This window comes from Acanthaster planci, linkage group LG02, assembly GCF_054643075.1.
Source record: "Acanthaster planci isolate LZ-2023a linkage group LG02, COTS_SCS, whole genome shotgun sequence".
NCBI lineage: Eukaryota > Metazoa > Echinodermata > Asteroidea > Valvatida > Acanthasteridae > Acanthaster > Acanthaster planci.
The window spans coordinates 31,930,989-31,951,867 of NC_141778.1; the positions used below are offsets into that span (position 1 = coordinate 31,930,989).

The following is a 20,879-nucleotide window of genomic DNA, read 5'->3' on the forward strand; positions in this document are numbered from 1 at the left end:
CCTTTCTGCATTTTTTTTCATCCTTATAGACACGTTACCGTCCTCACCATCATCTGGAAATGGTACACTCTTAACACTACTTAATCTTCCAACAGTGTCAATGATAATTTCTGCTATGATTGGGAGCAGAAGAGGAACAAATTTACAGTAAATATTCCCCACATGGCACACCACAGCAAAATGTCCAACCCAAGCAAGTGCAGTATGTTAGTTTCCATGTATGAAACATGCTGTTGGGGGAGTGTTGCGCTCGGGCTGGATGTAGGCTCTACTCTACTGGACCACTTTTACCAATTTGTGCTGTCCACACTGGACTTTCCATCTCGGAAAAAGCGTCTCAGGAATTTTTCCTGGGCAGAAGTTGGCTGGCAAAATGACTGTGCAGCTCTGTAAAAGTTACTGAGAGGACAACTTTCTGGGATGTCCACACTGGACTTAAAATCGGAAAAGTAACCATCATCTCAGTACGCTGGACCAAAAATGTCTGGTGCGGCCAGGGCTTTAATCCATAAGCCATTGAGAAAGAAGACAGGAATAGGAACCAACATTGGCAGACATAGCTCATTAAAAACAACACACAAACAAAAATAAAAAACAACAAACTGAGAGCCACCTGTGGGCTCCATCCCTTGCATACTTCCTCTCTTCTCACTTCTCCCAGCATGTCTGCTGCAAGTGTAGTTAATTAGCTGAAGGATTCTAGCTCAAGCTGTCCAATCTGAATGCATGGGGTCCTACAAATTGACATCTGACAGAACCCTCTGATTAAATGACAATTTCCAAACAGGTGCAAATTAGGTGAAAAACTGGGGTCAAAGAACTCAGAAATGTAGTGGAATGCTAGCATTGTGATTGAAAGGGTCATGAATTAGTGAATTTGTTTTGAATAACGGTTTATCTCTCCATTCCGATGTAAGTATACTTCTCAGTTTTTAGTACAATACAATAAACCACTTACAAGGCACTAAGTCCCTGACTTGGCCCAAGATCTGTACACTGGGCTAATGGAAAAACACATCCCTTCTTGTGAAAGTGCCTTGCACCTCCCCCATACCTTGGCTGAAGACCTTTATAATAAGGTCCAGGGGATGGCAGATCTGCTGAAGCAATTATTCTTTGTTTTATGTCCCTTTCTCCCCAAGTGTCATTAACTTGGATGCTATGGAGCCAAAACTGAGTGCAAGTGATACCTGTGGCATGTCACCCGAATTATATTCAGTCCCAGTTGATGAATAAAAATTGGAAATTAAATGAGAAGTAATTACAACTTAAGACCGAAATTTGTTGTGGTGCCGGGAAGGTCAGAGGCTGTGGGTGCAGATTACATTTTGATGGCATGGGGCTTGTGATGTGAAGTAAAGCACTGAGCTGGAACATTGAAGGACACGCGGAAGCTACATGTATCCAGGGTATTGTGGTCTGAATAAGAGATTTTGTGCACATTTCTTCCATCAGTATCAGAGTTTCTTTTTGAATTCTCTCTTTCTGTCACAGATAACACCAAAGAAATGAAAGGATGTTTACCAGTGAAATGGGACCTAAGTGAAACACAGTGTATTAATTGTGAGTGGGAGAAGTGTTACCTGGTATAACAAGCGATAGAGAAATTCTGATAGCGTTTTCAGGTCAGTTGCATCCATAGCAGGGTTTTATTCAATCCAACCAGAGCAGTGTCAGGAAGCAGTCCAAGAAATGCAAACCACACTGGAAAGTGCCAGGGTTCTTTTTTTATGTTTCTCTCTCTCTCTTTTTGGTTGAGCAACCCTGGGAAAACTGCCAATGAAATCGGAAGTCCTGTGAATAGCCAGCCCACTGGCTTTGTTGTTGGGAACACAGCCTGACTCAGGTGATTAGTTCCAAATCTAATCCTGTTGCACTGGTCGTCACTGAAGCAGAAATCAGCATTGTGGAGCATGGGAGGAGGGCAATGAGAAAGGGCTAGAGAGTGGAGGGGGAGCTGTTTCACTCGCCGTAGTGAGTTTCCTACCATGCATGAAGTAGCAGGGGAACAAAACATTAATTTTTATTGCACCAAGACGCCAACGCACTACTGGCACTATTTGTTATTTTTATAGTAGGAAAGAAAAAACTCGAATCAGGTCCTCGGGGAAGGAAGAAGATAGTGGGTGTTGCATAAATGAACTCCATCTGAAGAAAAATTAAAAAGGAATGAGACAGAATGAGACACTTATGGAACTTGAACACACTACCAGTACAACTAAGAGGTTATGCATCGGCAATACAACATAAAATTTAAATCAATTATTCAGTTTAGGTAATGCATGTGTGCATGCTCATGCTTCTAAAATCTCATTATGTGAGCATGTACAGTACATTTGGTCCAACACTTCTGACCTCATACAGCAGACTTTAATGTGTTTAAACTGGGATTTTACTTGATTGGGGCAAGGTGGGAGGGGGGATTAGCTCAATTCAAGTCCTGTCTGAAGCTATTCAGGGATTAGGTTAAATACCTGGGGTAAAATCACAGCTAATCCTTTGGAAATTGAGGATAAGAGTGAAAGGGGAACAGACAGTATACATGTATATATGCACAAAGGTCAAAGCAGACCAGGACAAGATTTATCAACATCCATTGAAGTAGACCATTACCCATTTTACTACCAGAAACCGTGAAATTTACCAGAAAAAAAGGACATGCTGACCTTTTGTATGTAAATCTAGACCTGAGAATTCACCAGCAACAACAGAATTTTGTTTTGGACCAAAAACAAAATACCTAAGTATGGCAAAATTGAGTCTCCTATCTTGAACTGTCTTCATCTTAAGTTGAAGCACTGAGTGTTCAACAAGACTATATTTAAGGAGGAGTTAAAGATGTGTCAGGGTTATTAAGCAAGTTTAAGTACTCATGTTTTGACTGAAACCAAAGTGTAGAAAAGGCTTGCTTGTGTTTTAAAAATCTGTGTATGGACCAAAGGATTATATGTTACAGTCCTTGAAACTTTCATAGAACAAGTCACATGCAAAGTAGCTAGGATGTAAACTTGTAATACCCTTTTCCCACTACAAACTGCTTAACTCAGAGATTTGCTGACCCAGGTTAAGCTTTTCTTACCCTGGGGTTTGTTAACCCTGAGTTCCGTTCCCATTATTTTCATCAACCCAGAGTCTTGGTACACCCAGGTTAAGCTTGCCTCAGGTTAATGTGGTGCAGTTTCGCACTTCAAGTAGGTACTCACACAGCCCAACTTTTTGGACCGGAAATCGGAGCTCGTAAGCTGGTCCCACAATGCTTTGTCCAGACTTTTCACACTCCAAATGTCTGGCCCTTGGTGCACAAAATTAACCATACGTGCACAGTCAAATTAATTGGTCAATTGTTTTTGCAAAAGTGTTCTATGAACTGACACAGACAACTGTCAGCATGTTACACATCAGTACCAGCACTGCACATGGCAATTTGCCAAAACTCAATTATGTTTCAGCTTATAGGCTTCATTTCCAAACTAAATTCCTGATTGTAAGAGTTAAGTGTTTAGTTTAAATCAAAACTTTAATTTTACTTTTAGCCCTTTGGTACCTCATTTGATTTTACAATGGCACTATTTAGCTTATTTATGAGCTAAAACTTTCAAAAACAAAAACAGTAAGCCATCCAGTTTCAGAAAGAGCCATCACAGTCCAGATCCAAAATGCTGTTAGAGGACATGGAAGCGTATTGGTCACTCTGCTGATAGGCCTACATCCCTGTACGTACACAAATGTATAGCAGCAATGTTTCGAGCCATAAATTTAACTTTTGACTACAGATTATGCAATGCTCATTGTCTGTTAACCCTGAGATTGCTTGTGAAATGCTTAGCCCTACTTAGTTTCCCACTTCAGCACTAACCCAGGTTTGGCCATTAACGTTGAGACTGCCATCCTTAACCTTGGTCGCTGGCAGGGTTAACGAACCCCAGGGTAACGGTCAAATTTGTTCTCTTAACCCGGGGTGGAAAAAGAGTAATGAGAACACCTGCGCTACCCAGGGTACTGGTACCTCGGGTATAACAGTGTAAATCCTACATGTAGAAATTGAAGGATGTGAATGTGAGATTTATGGTAAACACACGTTAGTTTCCTGTAATATAGTTTCTTAACTATAGTATGATGTACTCATGGTCACACGTTCTTAGTTGGGTCAGAAGTCTTTCGCCGTGATCCTCCACAATTACATGAGTGTGTATGTACAGTATGTAGCATAATGCTAAATTACACTTTGCAATTCAACGAGCAGACAAGATTTTTTCCACGTGCTCCAAAAATGAAATTCCAAGTCAACATGAAACCAAATTTATGGCACTGAGGTACTGTGTACACAATGACTACACAAACAAACGAACTATATAAAACACAAATCATCAGGAACTCCCATTATTTATTTGAACAGGAAGCAGCAGAGTCCTTTATAATCCCAAAGGTGGCAGGCAGGAAGGAAGCAAAGGATAATGGCAAATAAACAAACAAATAAAGCTTCAACAATCAACCAACAATCTAAACACCTGAGGGGAATAATGAATTTTAGTATCACAAGGTGTACTTCCAACATGCAAACTTGGTCCACACAGGATCACATCACCCTGGACGATTCTTTGAAATGGTGACACCACCGTGTCTAGTAAGCCTATTTTTCACAAAAAAAGCAAAGTCAACGTCCACTTCTTGTCTACAGTTGACTGAACAATGATTTTGCCATCATGGAGGTCTTCATATTGTACTTCCTTTTAATCAAAGAAAGCTGAGCTGTCTTCCTCATTAAATAACTTGCATTATACTGCAACATCTGACAGGTACACGTGTAAAGACAACAATTGCCCTGATTACATTTAAACTGCACCAAGATTAACAAGTTAAGCTCAGCAAGGTGATCAAGTTGTTCAGTCACATCATTTCACTTTGTGTCGTCCCAAATCCTTTGTGTTTCCCTTCACAGTCTTAAGCAGAGTTGGCCCATGCCAGGAGTCTACGATGTGCAAGCAATTTGGAACATGGGTGTATATTGACAGATTTATGCTGCAGCCCAGGAATGTCACCAATGGATCAACTGCAAGTGATTCAGGTGATTCATAATGACAGTTGAAACAAATTTTGACAAACCACTGGTTACACCATTATAGAACTTCCATTTTAGAATGTTTTCTGATCACTTCATAATTAAAATAGGGGGCACTGTTGATCCTTGTTTCAAGCTATCGAAGAGGCCATCCTTTTTCTAACCAAACTCTAGAAAACATTCAGAATGGCTGCCTGGTCCCTGGTGACGACAATGAGACTAAACAACAGATGTTTCAGAGCAAAAGGTACAAATTGAAGTCCCTGCGGACTGTACAACTTGAAGTCCCTGTGGACTGGCAACCCTCCCCCCATGTACAAATTGCCTGGCACCTTCCACAAAACTTGTTGAAAGGTGTGCATTAAATGCTAATTGGTCAGGATATTGCCAATAACTCCCTGTAATTGTACATTTCCAAAAAGGTGTCAGATTAATTACTGCTTAAACAGGACACCTGTTGGGGTCTGTCACTCACACCCAGGGCCAGTGCTGCTGCTAAACTAATGACTTAATTGGGTTGTTGTCCAATGAGCTTGTTTGTTCCCCCCCCCAGGTGTCCTCACCAGGAGGAAACAGGGTGCTCCTTCTGAACAAATAAAGGCATGTTTTCAAATGGGAAACCTGCAAGAGGTCAGGAGCCCACATCTACTCTGATGATTCCTGCTACTAATTATCAGGAAGGAAGGGTCCCAGGGGAATAGTGGAACTGTCCTGGGGATGAAAAAGTCAAGTCTAACCTATTTTGAAATCTGGGAGGCAAAACTTTGAAATGACAATTGAATCTTCCTATGGCGGGGAGACATGGAGAGGGCAACTTTAATTTTAACAACAGGGCTTTGGGATTGTGGCTTTTGGAAATGGGGACCTGATAAACTATTTTGAAATAAAATGATGATCTCTAAATAATGAAACTCTCCATCTCCTTTGAATCAACACTCCACCCCTCAAAAAAAGTAAATCAATTTGCACCCTCTTCACACTTAAAATTTAAATGAAAATAAAATTAAATTGATTTACCATTCTTTTCCCTTCTCCAGATAAATGCCCTTATTTTGACACTGTACCTCACATTTCTCTTTCAATGCCTGAGTGACTTACAAATTTTTAAGGTGGAATAGGCTAAAATTTCTGTATCCAGTCCTATATGGAGCCCTGGAGTACCACAGCATATTGTGAACAAATGGAACACATTTGCTTGACACGCTGGTTTCTCCACTAATGCCTTTTACATTCATAATTGTGTGCATGATGTATTCATTTCTCTGAATCTCTGCAGCAACATTTTTGACAAATATCTCCTTATGTTCTTTTTACCTTTGTCCATGCTACTCTCTCAGAGGAAATTCAGTACAATGTGTTTCATATAGTGTAATGGGATGGATGACAACACTGAGAATTACATTTTTAAGAAGTTACATGTAAATTAAGTCTGCCTGTTAATGACAACTCACCAATACACGTGTAAATACATGTAAATGATGTATTGTAGGACTTTAAGAACCTAATCACGTGCTTAGAAAATGCAGCTGGCATCATGCTACTTCGTCCTCAAAAACAAATCATACACTTTGCAGTTCATTAATTTATATCACTTTTGTTTGGTTTTTATATTAAAGATGGTGTTACCACTGCCTCACTCAACAGACCCTAGACCATCAGCCAGGCATATACCTGTATATACATACATACTTAACAACGGTTACCTTAATGTAGATTGTACATTCCTGAATGGCCTATGTCACCTATTAAAGTCAACACACAAGTGTGCGGCCCATTATCATGCACAAATATGGATCATGTTTCTCTCAATGACACATAGGCCCTAAAGACAGGGAAATTCCTCATCCCGATTACCAATGGACACTTCCTCAGAGGACTGGCTCAATGGTCTAACCATACAGACCCTTGTAATGGAATCTATCTCTAAGCTAATTGAAGGGATCCGGCAGTGAGATCATAAAGCCACAAATAGAATGATGTCACTTGCTATAAATACATGTAGGTCTTATAATAGGTATGGATGGTTCTACCATAGAGCTACAATCCATGGTTCTACAGAGAAAACCCATAAACCACAAGTCGTGTTCACACTGGACTTTTTTCCATGGGTTTTACTGAGCTGATGGTCAAAGAAAAAATGGTCAAACTCGACCACTGTCCACAGTTGGACTTTCAACACAGGGAAATTTACCCCATATCATGGGAAAACTAACCGAGCTGGCAACGCATTGACTTATGAGGGCGCTTTGCATGACCTTTCTGCATTTATTTTCGTCCTAATAGACGACCAAAAGGGGAAAAGATTTACAGGAAATATTCGCCACATCCCATACCACGACAATCGTCTCAGTAAGTTGGACCAAAAAAAGTCCAGTGTGAACACGTCTATACACTGAGAGCCCTAAAACAATAATTATGTGATTTCTCCACAGCACGTTTCAGATTTCTGAACTAGAAGCAATCATTCTCCCGGCATTACTACAATTTTTAGCTCAGAAAGTCAAAAGTGTGAAAAACTGTGCTACATGTATGTAATAATGCCACAGTCTTGTACCTTCCAGGGATACTGATTTTTGTGCGTGTTCCTCAAGAAGATAATTTCCAAAACCTCTTGATTTTGATCAGAACATACTAGATGCACAGAAAAAAATGCACTTATAGAAACCAAACCATCAGAATGTATTTTTCAATGTATTCCTTCATTAGTCCTACTATAGGAACCAAGTCAGAAATAAACACTTTACATTGGTTGGTTACACAACCATTTTTAAAGAAATTTTGAGAAAGTCCACTGGGAAACCAAGCTCAAATGAATTGTGTTTCCATCCGTGCGACTATGAAACTGCAAGTGCATGCAATCCTACTTCATAAATTCATTGGATAGGGCCTGAAAAAAAAATGAACTTTGAGATGATCCTATTAAGCCACATTTCCGGAACCTTGTGTTTTCACACAGCAGACACTGTGGTTGTTGTTTGTTTGCCCACTGCACTTCTGTAACCACTGATCTTTACCCTGATCCCAGCTGGCATGATTAACTGCAGAGTCGTTTTGAACCAGAAAAATCTACCAGCAATATTCTAATATGTATAACAGTCCAAATAATAATCATAATAGGCTCCAAAAAAGTAGACAAGGTGCTCAATCTGCAACAATGTGGTAATAATAACGCACAGTGAATGGAAAATGGTTGAAAAAACGCTTTACTCACAATGAGCAAACCTTCCTGCTGTGAATCTCTTTAATGAAATCTACAAAGATGTTTGCCCTGGTGGAAGAGCTGCCCTGGTAATGCCAATAATTTATATAAATTCTTTCCTACGAACCCACTAAAACTGGTTCACAATCAGTCCACTTTGCTGATTCCAAACTGCCAAAAGTATGGAACCCTGACATTTAAAGCATTTTCTTGTAACTTCAAAAGCTGTGTCGTTAAATGTAGCTCAAAGACAGGGATGCAAAAAAAGTTACATATTACAACTAAATGCAGCCACAGTGAACATGATCAATTCTAACTTTTGCTTTGAACATGTATCTTTGTGTCACACTTGTGTTGTTGATCACCTGGTATACATGTGCACGCAAGCTGGTGGAACAAGTGGAACTGTTTTTTTTTTCGGAATAGTTTGAAAAAAGGTGAAGAGAATTTATATCTGTTTACATTTATCACGGAGCTAGCTCTATGCATTTATCAAGAACTATTCAATGCTGCTTTGTGATGCCAATTTGTCTTCCTGCAAGTCATAATGGAATAATAATGAGGTGTAAGTTTGACACTGCTAACACCTGCATGTATCCTCCAGACAATGTGCAAACAAATACATTTTAGTGAGTGACTTAACAAAAGACAGTCTTGCAGTCTTTTCAACTTCTTTCTGTCCAGCTGTTCTCAAAAAGTTTGGGACCAAATTGAATTACTTGACCCACTGTGAGAGGACAGAATACAAGTGTGAGACAAAATTGGGTCACTCCTTTATTTTATTGGGGGAAAAGATCACACCGTCCCTGGTTTCCCAGCCTTGGCCACATGCCCCCACCATGTGGTGCAGTGACTGATTTGTGCTGGCCCAGGGTTGTCAGCGCAACAACCCCAGTTGGTTGGTTGTTGGCAGCAGCGGTGGTGGTGGTGGCGGTGGGATCGGGAAGCGTCAGGGTCTGCGATATCTTGGCCAAGATATATGGTTTCCTAAATATGACAAATAATATCAAATTGCCCTGTTCTTTATTTTGTTTAGGGGTATTAGCGATCAAGAATTCCACCTGGGTCACTTTGTCAGGTGCACCGCTGGGCCCGGTGGCAGGTAACATGAGTGTGGTGGTTTGCTCATACCAGGCTTCCTGTCTGATAAATGTACCGTATGCCGCATACCAAATATCACGTGAAAATGGGATTCTTTATCAACTTGAACTTTACCCTTTCAGAAGCCACTGGTAGACATCTAAATCTGTTACAAGTTCTAGTTACAGATATCAAAATCAAAGAAAAATAACAATTTTGGCAACATTTTCAGAATGCTCAAAACATGTGTTCTTCCCCTCTAGGACTGCCCAAAACTATACAAATACTGGACATGAAGACTACATTTGACTGACTTATTACATGTTTATTTTCTCTTCCTACTTCCTCTTTCCTAAAGCAATTTTAAAGAGAGAAACAACTCTAGGTGTATCTATGAGCCTGGGCACTTTAGTGAGCCGCTGCCAATCTTTAGGGGACCAGCCATTGTCTCCTTCAAAAAGGCAATGCCATTCAAAATGCAAGAACTCATGGTCCAACTTGCAGAAACTTCTAAACATTTTGAAAGATGTGCCATCACCTACTACCACAAAGGCCAAACCATGTGCCCTTGGCGCCAGGCTTTTGAAAATATATTACCATCCGCCAGTTGACATTAACAGGGGCCCCACACCTCTGTATTAAAATGCCTTGAAGTTGCTGGAGCCTGTGCTACTCAGTGTCATTCCAGCATGACAAAAGGGAAAAAGCTGGGGAGTTTACATTATGGGCATGCAACAAAAACAAACGTGGGGATGGAGCCAATTCATATACTGCCTATTGTTGGGTTGACTGACTGCATTTAACAACTACCTCTCCCCCAGCCTCCTTTCACTCCATGTCATTCTCCCCCTCTTCAGATGTATGATGAATCCTTCCTCTACCCTACTTATGTCAAACATCAGAGCCAAAGCTGTCAGGAGTGCTTTGTGGTTTCAGCTTCATTTTCTCAATTTCCCATTATTATGGAACTCTGAAGTACATGGCAGGAAAAAAAACAATCAAAGCTAAAGCTTTGGCAAAACCACAGGAAAACTTCAGCTTTTTTGCACTCTTCCAATGGCATTCACTGTCACACATGAAGTTGACAACTCTGCCCATTTGCCTGCAACATATTTGTTGTGACCCCAGCACAAAATGCACTCCACAAATAAGTTGTAGAAAAACATGCAATGCTCTTCTGGCATGTCTCACAATGTCCCCCCCCCCTTCTATTTTTTTAGCTTTAATTAATCATTAAAAGTCTTACTTGGCATCCTGCGCAGAGACGCAGGGAATGCATTAATAAAAATCACTTGGGCAGGGTCGGGAGGGTTCATTTCCAGAGTGTGTCGTAATTACAATGTGGTGTTGATGTGTTGTACACACCTACAAAGAACAAGACAAAACACTTCAGCTGACTCCATTGCCCACAATATAGGACAACGTTTTTGCCGAAAGGGTATTAACAGATATGTAACAAAAAAGACTGGATATGGGGACAGTGCAAGTCTATAAAATTGTTTTCTCCAATCTAAACCATGAAGAACAGACATGATTGAACACTTGTGTGCCACAGAGACATGTTTTTTCAATGACATATTGCTTGAAATTAGGCTATTACTATAGAGAGTATAAAGGAATGTGACCAACAGTTTTAAAACAGCCTACAAGTCTGTAGGCATATACCCACTCAACAAAGATTTGAAAACCACGATTTGTTGTCGAGTGAAGGAAATACCTCCTGCCAAGTGCCCTTTCCAAAATAAGTTTTAAGCCGATTTATTTATTTGTCCTTCCCCCAAAAGTCAAAAGCATTGAATTGGGGCAATCATCCATAGGCACACCTGGAACCCAAGAACAACATTCACCAAAAGCACGCTGACTGCACTACTGATGCAGAAAAATCAGCCAGACATGAAAACAAGACTTAGTCTTCCTCGAGTGGTCTAGTCGTTTCACATCAAAAAAGAAACTGGCATCATTTGGCTAAAGAAAACCCAAAAAATCAGCCCAAGGAAGTTAGTTTGCTGATTTCATAACTTTCCATTGCCTAATGCTTCACATCATTCCTCATAAGCTCTTATGAATAAGCGATGTGGAAGAATTTTGGGGGAGGATCAGAGGGGAGATATTTTCAAAATAATGGTCAAAAACCAACTATTAACAATGAGATGATAAAAGAAAATCATAAAAGAATCTTCACAGTTTGATGGCTGTGAACGTCACAAATACAGACTGTTCCATTTTTTTTCCAAACATGAAACAACCAAAAAGATTTAATAGATGATTTTTTTGTGTGGCACTGGCAAAATATGTAGTATACTTGGGCACCTTTTGCTGTCTTCATGGATACACAAAGGAAAAAGGGTCTTACTTCAACCACCTCAGTCTCCTGTCAAACATGCCTGAAAGGTGTTAAGCAAATAAATCCATTTTAGTCCGAGCCAACCTGGGTTCAATGGGTTAAAACTTAAAGGGGCATACTGAGATGAGACTGTACAACTGCTACAACTCATAATGCACACAGGAAAAATAAACATACTCTTGTGCAAATACAATCACTGCACCTTTCCACAGGTTTGGTCTGACTCATCAACACAGTGATGTAACTTCAGTGACATTAATTATTCAGACATCATAACAAGCCTTTCTGACATCATCTTGCTTGCAAACTCCACCCCCTTTAATGTGCCAGTAATCCAGGCAATTTCCATCACTCTCTTCCCCTTCCATTTCCATGATTTCTCTCCCCGGTGCCAAATTGCTCCACACTGGTCAACACTATACTGTAAGAGGTGAGATGACGTTATTGCACCAGCGCCTGTTATATTCAGTCCAATGCCATTATGCTGCTCAGATTTTCTGAATGACTACACAAAACCAGAATAAACTACTTACCGACTGGGACCTTGTAAACAGACCATTCTACAAACAGGAAGTCCGACCTGAACACACAATCCCTACACAAACACAAAAATATAATATACCAGGGCACTTCTATTCAACCGCAAACTTTTTCTCTATTTGTACTGGGAGCACTCCATCCGGCACAATAGAATCCAGAACTTCATTTCAATATGAATATGACTCAGATGGAGAGAGACAAAACAAATCCTGTGCAGGTACTTCAGGCAGTCAGCCAATGGTGCAGGCCTCAACATAATATCTCTCTGCAGTGTGAGAATGCCTGAAGTAATACACACAGCAGACACTACAGTACACTAGGACCAATGTCTCAGGTGTTACCAAACAGGCATGGATACAAAGTGGCAATCATGGTGAACAAGTATGCGCTTTGGAAGTCTCCTGTATCAGTTTTCTAATGCAGGGCCTATCTGGGATCCCAAGTGACAAGGGAAGAATAGAAGCCAACCAAAAGCAAATGTAGGGGAATGCAAGGCTGGGGTCAAACATTGGCAGTGTGCAATTCAAACAATATTTAGAGAAGACTACAGAAGTCAGGGCTGCGGTGTAACAACACCCTGGGAAATGGCACATGTCTCTGGACACTTGATCACAATCTTATATGGATTGAGTACCACTGATATCGGAAACTGAAATTCAGTGGTTACAAGACCTGGGATGTGATTTATGAAATTGGCATTGACAGAACTGTTGTAGCTCAATCTCCACTGAGGGTGCACAAACTCTATACGGTGCAACCTGAAAAGCAGTTGCCATTATCTGCTGTATGACAGTGTGAAATTGACTGATTATAGACTAGTGCTAGGTTTTTTTACTGCATCAACCTACATTCAACATGACAAAAAGTGAAAGCACAGGATGGCCTGATTTCTTGTTAACCTTTACAGACTACAGTGATGTAATGAAAGGATTTGGATGTACATGAATACTGTGTACACTTGTTCAAAGAATGCTTCAATGAAAGACATTCTGTGAATCATTACATAAAGCAGGGATATTGATAACAGTTGGTAAAGACTGAACCAAACTTCTTTCATAATTTTCTGCCTCATCAAACAAAACCAAGTAAAAAGCTTGCCTTGAATGAATCTCTAGCGGAGTTCAACGAATTTGGCCTTAACTGACAATGCTGATTGGCGCGGCAATTTACAGATACTGCATATCTGCAGACTGCAGTAGATTTACTTGGATTTGTCCAATTCAGGATGTAATGCAAGCTGTGTGTATCTGAAAGATTAAAGTAAGACATGCGAGGAGGAGAATGTTACAAACCTTGAGACGGGTGTTCCCAGAATTCTGCATCAGCCAACTAAGACACGAAAAAGTTGGCTTTGTACATGTGCATTTATGTACATGTATGTTGACATGGTAGTCAGACAAGGTATCACATTCTGTGGTTTGGCTGCAACCCTGCTCAATCATCATTACTGTTTCCAGTCTCAGTCTGTGTGAGGATCCTGGAAGCTTGACCTTTGCATGCAAAGTTCAGGTTGTTCCCCACCTGACAATTTGGGATAAACAAAAAATAATCATTTCCAAATTGGTTTTAGATTCCATCCTCACTCAATCAAACCAAAGTAAGAGACTCATCTGCAGTAAACTGTAGCTAACAATGCAACTTTACATTTTCAAGGAAATGAATTTTACATCAACACAAAAAGTGGGTTGAATTTGTTTGAAGTACTTCAGCAACATGTAACAAAAGCAAAAAATAATTCTGTAATTGTTACAATAAAACAATCCATTGACCATGCATGATGTTACATTTTTCTGATGAATGTATTAAACACCCGAAATGTAGACAGTAATGTCAGAGACCCTTCAATACAGAACCTTGTCCAACTCCCTATGTCCTCATTTCTTTCATTTTACTTAATGCTCAGATTAAACCGAACTGTGTCACCAAAGGGGGAACATGATCTCTGTAATCTAGCTCAGAAGATTTGGGGCAGAATTATTTGTAATATTGGTACATGTGACAAACTGCTTATCCAACCACATAGCAAGGGTCTGATAACCAACACTCTCCCTCTGGTGAACGAAGGTCTATAGTTTAGGAGCTGGACATGTAACTTATGTTGGGTACACAGAGTGCTTATCCCAACACCGATCTACCTACTAAGCCAAGACCATTGGCCAACCTGAACATGACAAAGGTACCCAACCCTGCCCTGGGCATCAGAGACAATAGTGTGAGTAATCCCTCGCCTTTGACCTTAATCTATCAGGTTGCTGGAGGGGAGGAGGGGGATGTACATGTACCATACATTTGACAACATTCCCTTGAATAATGGAGACATGTTGGTCAATTACATATATGCTGAAGCTTTGATTTTGTTCAGCTCGGGGTAGGACTTCGAGTGCAGAACCCACACACTGAGCATTCTTGCTAAGTTGAGTAAGACTGCCAACAAAACTAGAGTACAGCATTTATAAGTCTAAGTCCTTCACCTAATGTGAGGGAATAGCGCTTGGGGCCTGCTTCTAGTTCTAGCCCTTTGTTATGCCAGATCAAAAAGATTATCATCTTTGCTGAGAGTTACAACAGTTGTGACAAGAATGTGAATATTTATTACAATTTACCCCTCCTTTGTGTGGCAGGAGTTACCATTAAATCCATGGGAGGAATGGGGGTGGCAGCTGTTGAAGCAGAAGAATACAACCTAGGTCCTACATACTGTACATGTATATGTACTTTGTATATGTAGGCTATACTTGTACTAAAAAAAATTGGCATGCAATATTAATCTCCCCAACCTTTTTGTGGCAAACATGGTTAGGCTTTTTTCCCCAGTTTACTACAAACTTGGATGCGCACATGATTCTTGTGGGAAATTAAAAAATAGGTAGGGCCTAGGCCTACATGTACAAAGTGTTAAATTTTTTTTGACAGCTAGGCCTAGGCCTTAATAAAAATAAAAAATACCAGATGTGTGTAAAATGGGGGCAGTGAAAGGTTTCAGAGTTTAGAAATATTTAGGCCTGGGCTAGCTCCACTGTGGAGCATTTAGTATTCGTCTTTTTCGAATTTTATACTGAATCGGTCATTGGCATTAACGCCAATGGACACTCAGCCAGTCATCAGAGTAGGCCTGGGCCTATTTAAACTGTATTCACAACTGAGGCCAGAAAATATTTTCGGAATGTACGAGAAACATAATAGCTTTTCGAAATCGGTAAAAAAAGGAAACTTGTTTCAGTGAAATAGTGTCACGGTTAAAATGGATACATTAACACCGTCGACTAACCTAACGCACGTGCACACACGGTCATGATGGTACGGCTGCGGCGAATATTGCCGTCTCTGACATGTCGGAGCACGCTGAATGTAACACGTTAGACTAAAAACTGTTAGACCTTTTTGGGTTGAAGACTCCAGCTCAACATCATGTTAACTTCCACCACGTTAGCAGATAACTGCAGATTAAACAATACCTTTACACTCACCCCTTTTGTCTTCAAGTGGAATTTAGCTGAGCAAAGCACAGCAGAAGTCGAACTAGCAACGATTTTCAAAACATGGCTGCAGCTGAGAATTAAACTCCGGTTGCTCATTGGCTCAAGAAAGTTGGGGACTGATTACGTCACCGCACCAACAAAAAGTTAAGTAAGCCGAAACACACAAATTACCCAAAATAGAGCCTTAGTTTTTGTTTCGTCGTTTTCATTTTTTTTTCATTCTGTATGTCTGAAAATTCAAATTTGTTAAAGTAAATTGAACAATAATCCTATAAACCATCAGCCACCAGAGTGGTTTCTATAATTAGATTTAAATGCCCGTCAAGAACACAAAATGTCGTCTGCATTTTAATCTCGCTGGTAGACTGGGACGAGTGCAGAAATTACTGGGAAAGGGACCAGTCAAATCTCGACTGCTGAACGCATCGCGCATAGCACCAATCTCGCGTTACTCCAGCCTTCAACAAGAATTCATCGTGAGGTGTAACCAGACTCTACTTAACTTGTCGATAAACTACTTGCAGTCTATTTTGGGAATGTTTTGCCTCCGGAAATTGCTAAGACAAGGGTAAAGGGTATTTTTTTAATCAGAGTTGAAACGCATGTATACGTCTCACATCCGACACGTGTTCCTGAGAGTTGAATATCTGCGCGGATGCAACCTACCTACAAAAAAGTAGTTCATGGTCAGGTGAATTTCTGCCAAGTTTCATTTTCGAGTCGAACGGGTTGAAGTGGGCCGTATCTGTACCATCAATCAAGGTATACAATGGAGTCAAAAACCTGCCTGACGCCTCGAGGTCTCTCCAACAGCCTCTATGACATTCGGTATTGGCCTTGGGTATCAACATTTCAAATTGCATCCCAGATGACGTCATGGGAAATCAACGGCCAGCTGCATCAGGCCAGGGAGTCCCTATTGCTAGCCTTTGGTCAAGGAGTGCGAGAGCAAAAACAATCCGGGCGACGTTTAAAACAAAGCTGGGCGAAAGGTTGCTGACAAAGCGTGCGCCTGTGACAGAAGGTTAACAACACAGTGGCCCGGTAGTTGGCGTGTTTTCCCTCCCACTTCAAAATTCGACAAATTTGAAGAGGTCATTTGAAGGTCTACACAGCGACGGTGTAAAAGAAAACATGTGAAATATGTGTGTTTATGTGTTAATGCATAAACAAATTTATGACATGTTTGTGCATCAAATAAATCAAGTCAGTCGTGAATGTTGTGAATGAGTTTACCGAATCAATTCATAAAAAGTCCGCCCGCTACAATTCTCTGAGACTCGGTTCCCATTACATGTAACACGTTCTCAAAAGAAACAAAATCGACCATAAAAATGTTGAACCTTTCAAATGTGGATCGTAAGTATTTTCGAATTGCAATGCAATTAGGCCACAGGCATCATTTACTTGTGTGACCGTACATGTATAATCCCTTTTTTTTTCCTTCGCTCGAAGGTCATTCCCCTCGTGCATCCAATCCCTAATTTCAATAGACATCGATCCAAATCGCCAAAAATATCACTTTCTCTACTAGGACATCAGATTGCACCACAAATCATATGAGTGCGACAGCCGCAGCTACTGCTGATGACTCAAATGCAGGCGGTGGAAAAGGGGACAAATAGTATGATGAAAAATTAAAAAAGGGTCCCCAATGAGCCATGGCCTGCGTTTACTTTAAAATGACTATTTCAAATACAACGTGATTTCTCAGAAAAACCCCTCACGCATACCCCTGCCCAGACACCAGCACCCCCACATGAAGGACATACTACTGACACACTTGAAGTCCGCCTCCCCCCCCATCTCTGCTTGCCGCACTACCCTCCCGTCGTTTTTTCGCATCTCACGCACTTCCACCAGCGGGGGCGTTATATAGCCTGTGCGGTGCGCCCAGTTTAATTGGGAGGGGTTGTCCAAAGGCCTTGTGGCAGGTTATTACTGGACCAAAACCACATGGAAAAGCTACTGAACCATTTTTTTTACATTATAAGCTGTACTGCGGATCGGTGGAAATGTGATGGTTAATCCCTCAACGATGATGTTGCTCCGAAAGTCACTCGTTATATCATGATACGGAAATATTTTCAGGCAAACAATTGACAAGTAATATATTTTTAAATAGTCGCTCGTCATAGCTCTACAACATATCCCATAGTTTTTCACGAAGTGAGTTATCAGTTGAACTAAATGTTTCGTTCAAGCTTTCGATACAGTTTTAGAGGCCTACATAAATCTAGCAGGAACACTCAACTTTTACTCCCTACACTTTACCAACACGCAGTTTCCGAGTCTCCGCAGGTTGTAATCAAAACAATAATCATAACTCTTCTTTCTTATAGTCTTTCACTGTTTTGATTTCTCAAGTTGAGGCCACAATAATATCGGATGACGAATACACGTTCATCGACAAGTTCGTCTGCATTCAACAAGATACATGTACAAGACTCGCCAAGACAACCTTGGAAAAGACTGTTACAAGTCTAGCTGTCTCCTCAGCGCTTAAGTTCCTCTCAGTTCCCACTGGCGCAATTCAACCTTGTGACTCTAAAACAGGTGTCATATAATGTAATTATTTACAATAAATTCCTGACGTATGCCTATAAAATGGACTCGTCTGATACAGGTGGCCCATTGACACTTGACCGAAAAGGTCACTGCGGAGGTCACCGTATTTACATAAGATGTGTGGAAGTTGCATGCTCTATGGGAATTGGGTGATGAGAAGGCTTGTGTGCCATTGAAGAGAGACCGTTCGCCGAACACTGGTTTGGTGTTGATTCGAAATTGGGGGAGGTGTGTGAAATGGCCTACTGTGCAAGATGTCCCGGAACTATGACAACCTATTACATTTCCCAATTTTGAATTTCACCGACTTTCAAATTAGATGCGCTTGGTACAAAAATAGACCTACAGTGGTATTGTCTCACAACACTCAGTAGATTTACAATGTGTCTTCTTGGAGAGATTAATTATGGATGAAATTCAAGTTGGCACATCACAGGTATATGCCTTTACCACCTGGACCGCTTTTGTAGGTTACTGCATGCACATAAATCATGCAACTACATGTACTTATAAACTTACATTAAATAAAATTATTGAAGTAAATTTCCTGCAAAGTTAATCATGAATACAAGTAGAGTAAAAGTGCCAATAACAACAAATGCACAAAACCGCTTGTTTTGAAATTTCTTTATCTTAATTCTCCAACTCGTTAACATCTATACTATACACTTAATTGCGAAGTCAACATCTGTCTGGTCATCTGCATTTCTGGTGCTACATGTGGAAGTGTCCTAAAGCATGCGAAAGTCATCATCAAACTGAACAAAGTGCTTATAGACCTCGAATCAATGGTCACTATATAGAGACAAAGGGAAACACCGACCATCCGAAGTTACTTTGCAGCGCTTCCCGCTGTCTGTAGTCCTAACTCTGCATAAGCTGAACAGCATGGGTGGCGGCTCATAGTCGGCAACCTGTGAAACAAAAAATAGCACAGACGCGGCATTACAGAAATAATATCTCTACAAACTATACTGACTGGAAATCATTATCATACCCAGGTTGCCGAGCGAAATGCGCCATACTGAACTACCAGTGTATCGCTATGACACTAGGTCACGACGCCGAGAGTCCCAGAGGCAGCGGACCGCGATCGTCCTCCAGGACCGTCTACACAATACAGCAGAAGCCGAAGATCAATCTCAAAAACCTGTCGTCTCGATGACCTATAATTAAACCGGGTTGAGCGGTTCATCAGCCCAGACAGACAGAAACCAGCTTTGCCTGTAGGGTCGTCTACAGAGTTTCAGTCGGCATTTTAGGTCTGCCTATCTAATTGTGTGTCTCGAGAATGTTCTGTCAGAATGTCCCCTTTTTCAATTTCTTTTGTCAATAAGATTTTGGATTTTACATCTTTTGGGAAAATTCATTGTTACTTGGCAAATTTGCCCCTAAAGAATCTGTCCACAATGCGGTGGAGTAACGCTGCATAACTGACATCGCGCTGCTGAATCAACACTGGAAAGATTCGTGTCGGTATAGCAATGAAGTATGTGCAGAAGGCGCCTTCCCGTTGTCGATAACAGGTTTCATAACATCTATTGAAGTTGAGGCATAATAAAATTGAATGATAAATACGAACCAACAAAGGGCGTGTCGCCATTTTCTGGCAACGATGCGATTATTGTGGGTAGTCGTATGATGGGAGGGAAGATGTGCCAATTTTAATAACTTGTTAACAAGTAGCACACACCAACACAGGATGAACACGTAGTTTCTCCACAGCTTTTCAGCAGGCACCGGAACCCAGGACTCACACAACGGGGCCAAGAGCACGAATAACGGAAGGAACTGCGCATTAAAGTTCCTATCTAGAAACAGTTCCTTTATAAATTGACCCACTTTCTGAAAACCCAAAGGTGCATAGCTTCAGGCCCCCTCCCTCCTTTCACAGGCAACAGGGGATACGGGCACGGTAATGAGTGCTCACCGGAATGGTTATATTTAAAACAACGCCCACCTAAACTGCCTGGCTTCCCCTGGGAAACTGGGAACGAGCAAGCGCTTGCCAGCGACCGAAACATGATCAAACTAAAGAGCTAAACCTGATGTCTAGATTTTACTGAACTCCCGACCAGAACGGAAGTAATGACGCAAGCAAATGGGGCACAGATCGTTTCAATGTGGGCGATGATGACTTGTGTATGTCCGTCCAGCTTCAAAGATGACAGGAATCTGCTGAAGGAACAGAGACATTATTTGCTGCTGTCACCAGTGAAAACGCATCTTGAGAATTCCTCGGATAGGGGCGGATCTGGCGAGTGGAAAGGAAGGGGGATGTTCAGAAACAGCACGTTTTTGTCGCAGTCGTAAAATTGCTGCAATGCAATGCGGTTAATATTAAGAAGGTCATACCATCCTTGGGTAGCATGCACACGGCTTTAGGAACAGGGTGGGAAATGTAGCACACCAATTCAATACGCGATTCCAATGTGGGACAGGTCCTTCACGTCCATCGTATCATTTATTTAAAGCTGTTATCGTTCATCTTCACTCCAATGAGGTGTGATCTGCGATTCAATAACGAACTGGTCTGTCACTTTAATGTTCCCCGTCGTAGCCATGGCAGATACTTGCCCCCCAAAGGATGAACATTAAATATGTTCGCAA

General features: G+C 41.0%; 2 protein-coding genes across 3 annotated transcripts in view; both read right to left on the minus strand.

Annotated features, from left to right (window-relative positions):
* LOC110976834 (nucleoside diphosphate-linked moiety X motif 6-like) overlaps positions 1-13,535 on the minus strand; it is a 70,047-nt gene extending 56,512 nt beyond the window's left edge. Inside the window, exons 1-2 of the mRNA XM_087130006.1 lie at positions 13,515-13,535; positions 12,216-12,277 (exon numbers count right to left, since the gene is read on the minus strand). The gene's annotated coding sequence lies outside the window, so the exon portion shown is untranslated. The remainder of the gene's footprint in view (positions 1-12,215; positions 12,278-13,514) is intronic.
* Positions 4,367-20,879, minus strand: part of spata5 (spermatogenesis associated 5) — a 96,635-nt gene continuing 80,122 nt past the window's right edge. For both annotated transcript variants that reach the window (XM_087129961.1, XM_087129959.1), the window contains exons 17-21: positions 19,093-19,183; positions 13,515-13,743; positions 12,216-12,277; positions 11,649-11,722; positions 4,367-10,703 (exon numbers count right to left, since the gene is read on the minus strand). The gene's annotated coding sequence lies outside the window, so the exon portion shown is untranslated. The remainder of the gene's footprint in view (positions 10,704-11,648; positions 11,723-12,215; positions 12,278-13,514; positions 13,744-19,092; positions 19,184-20,879) is intronic.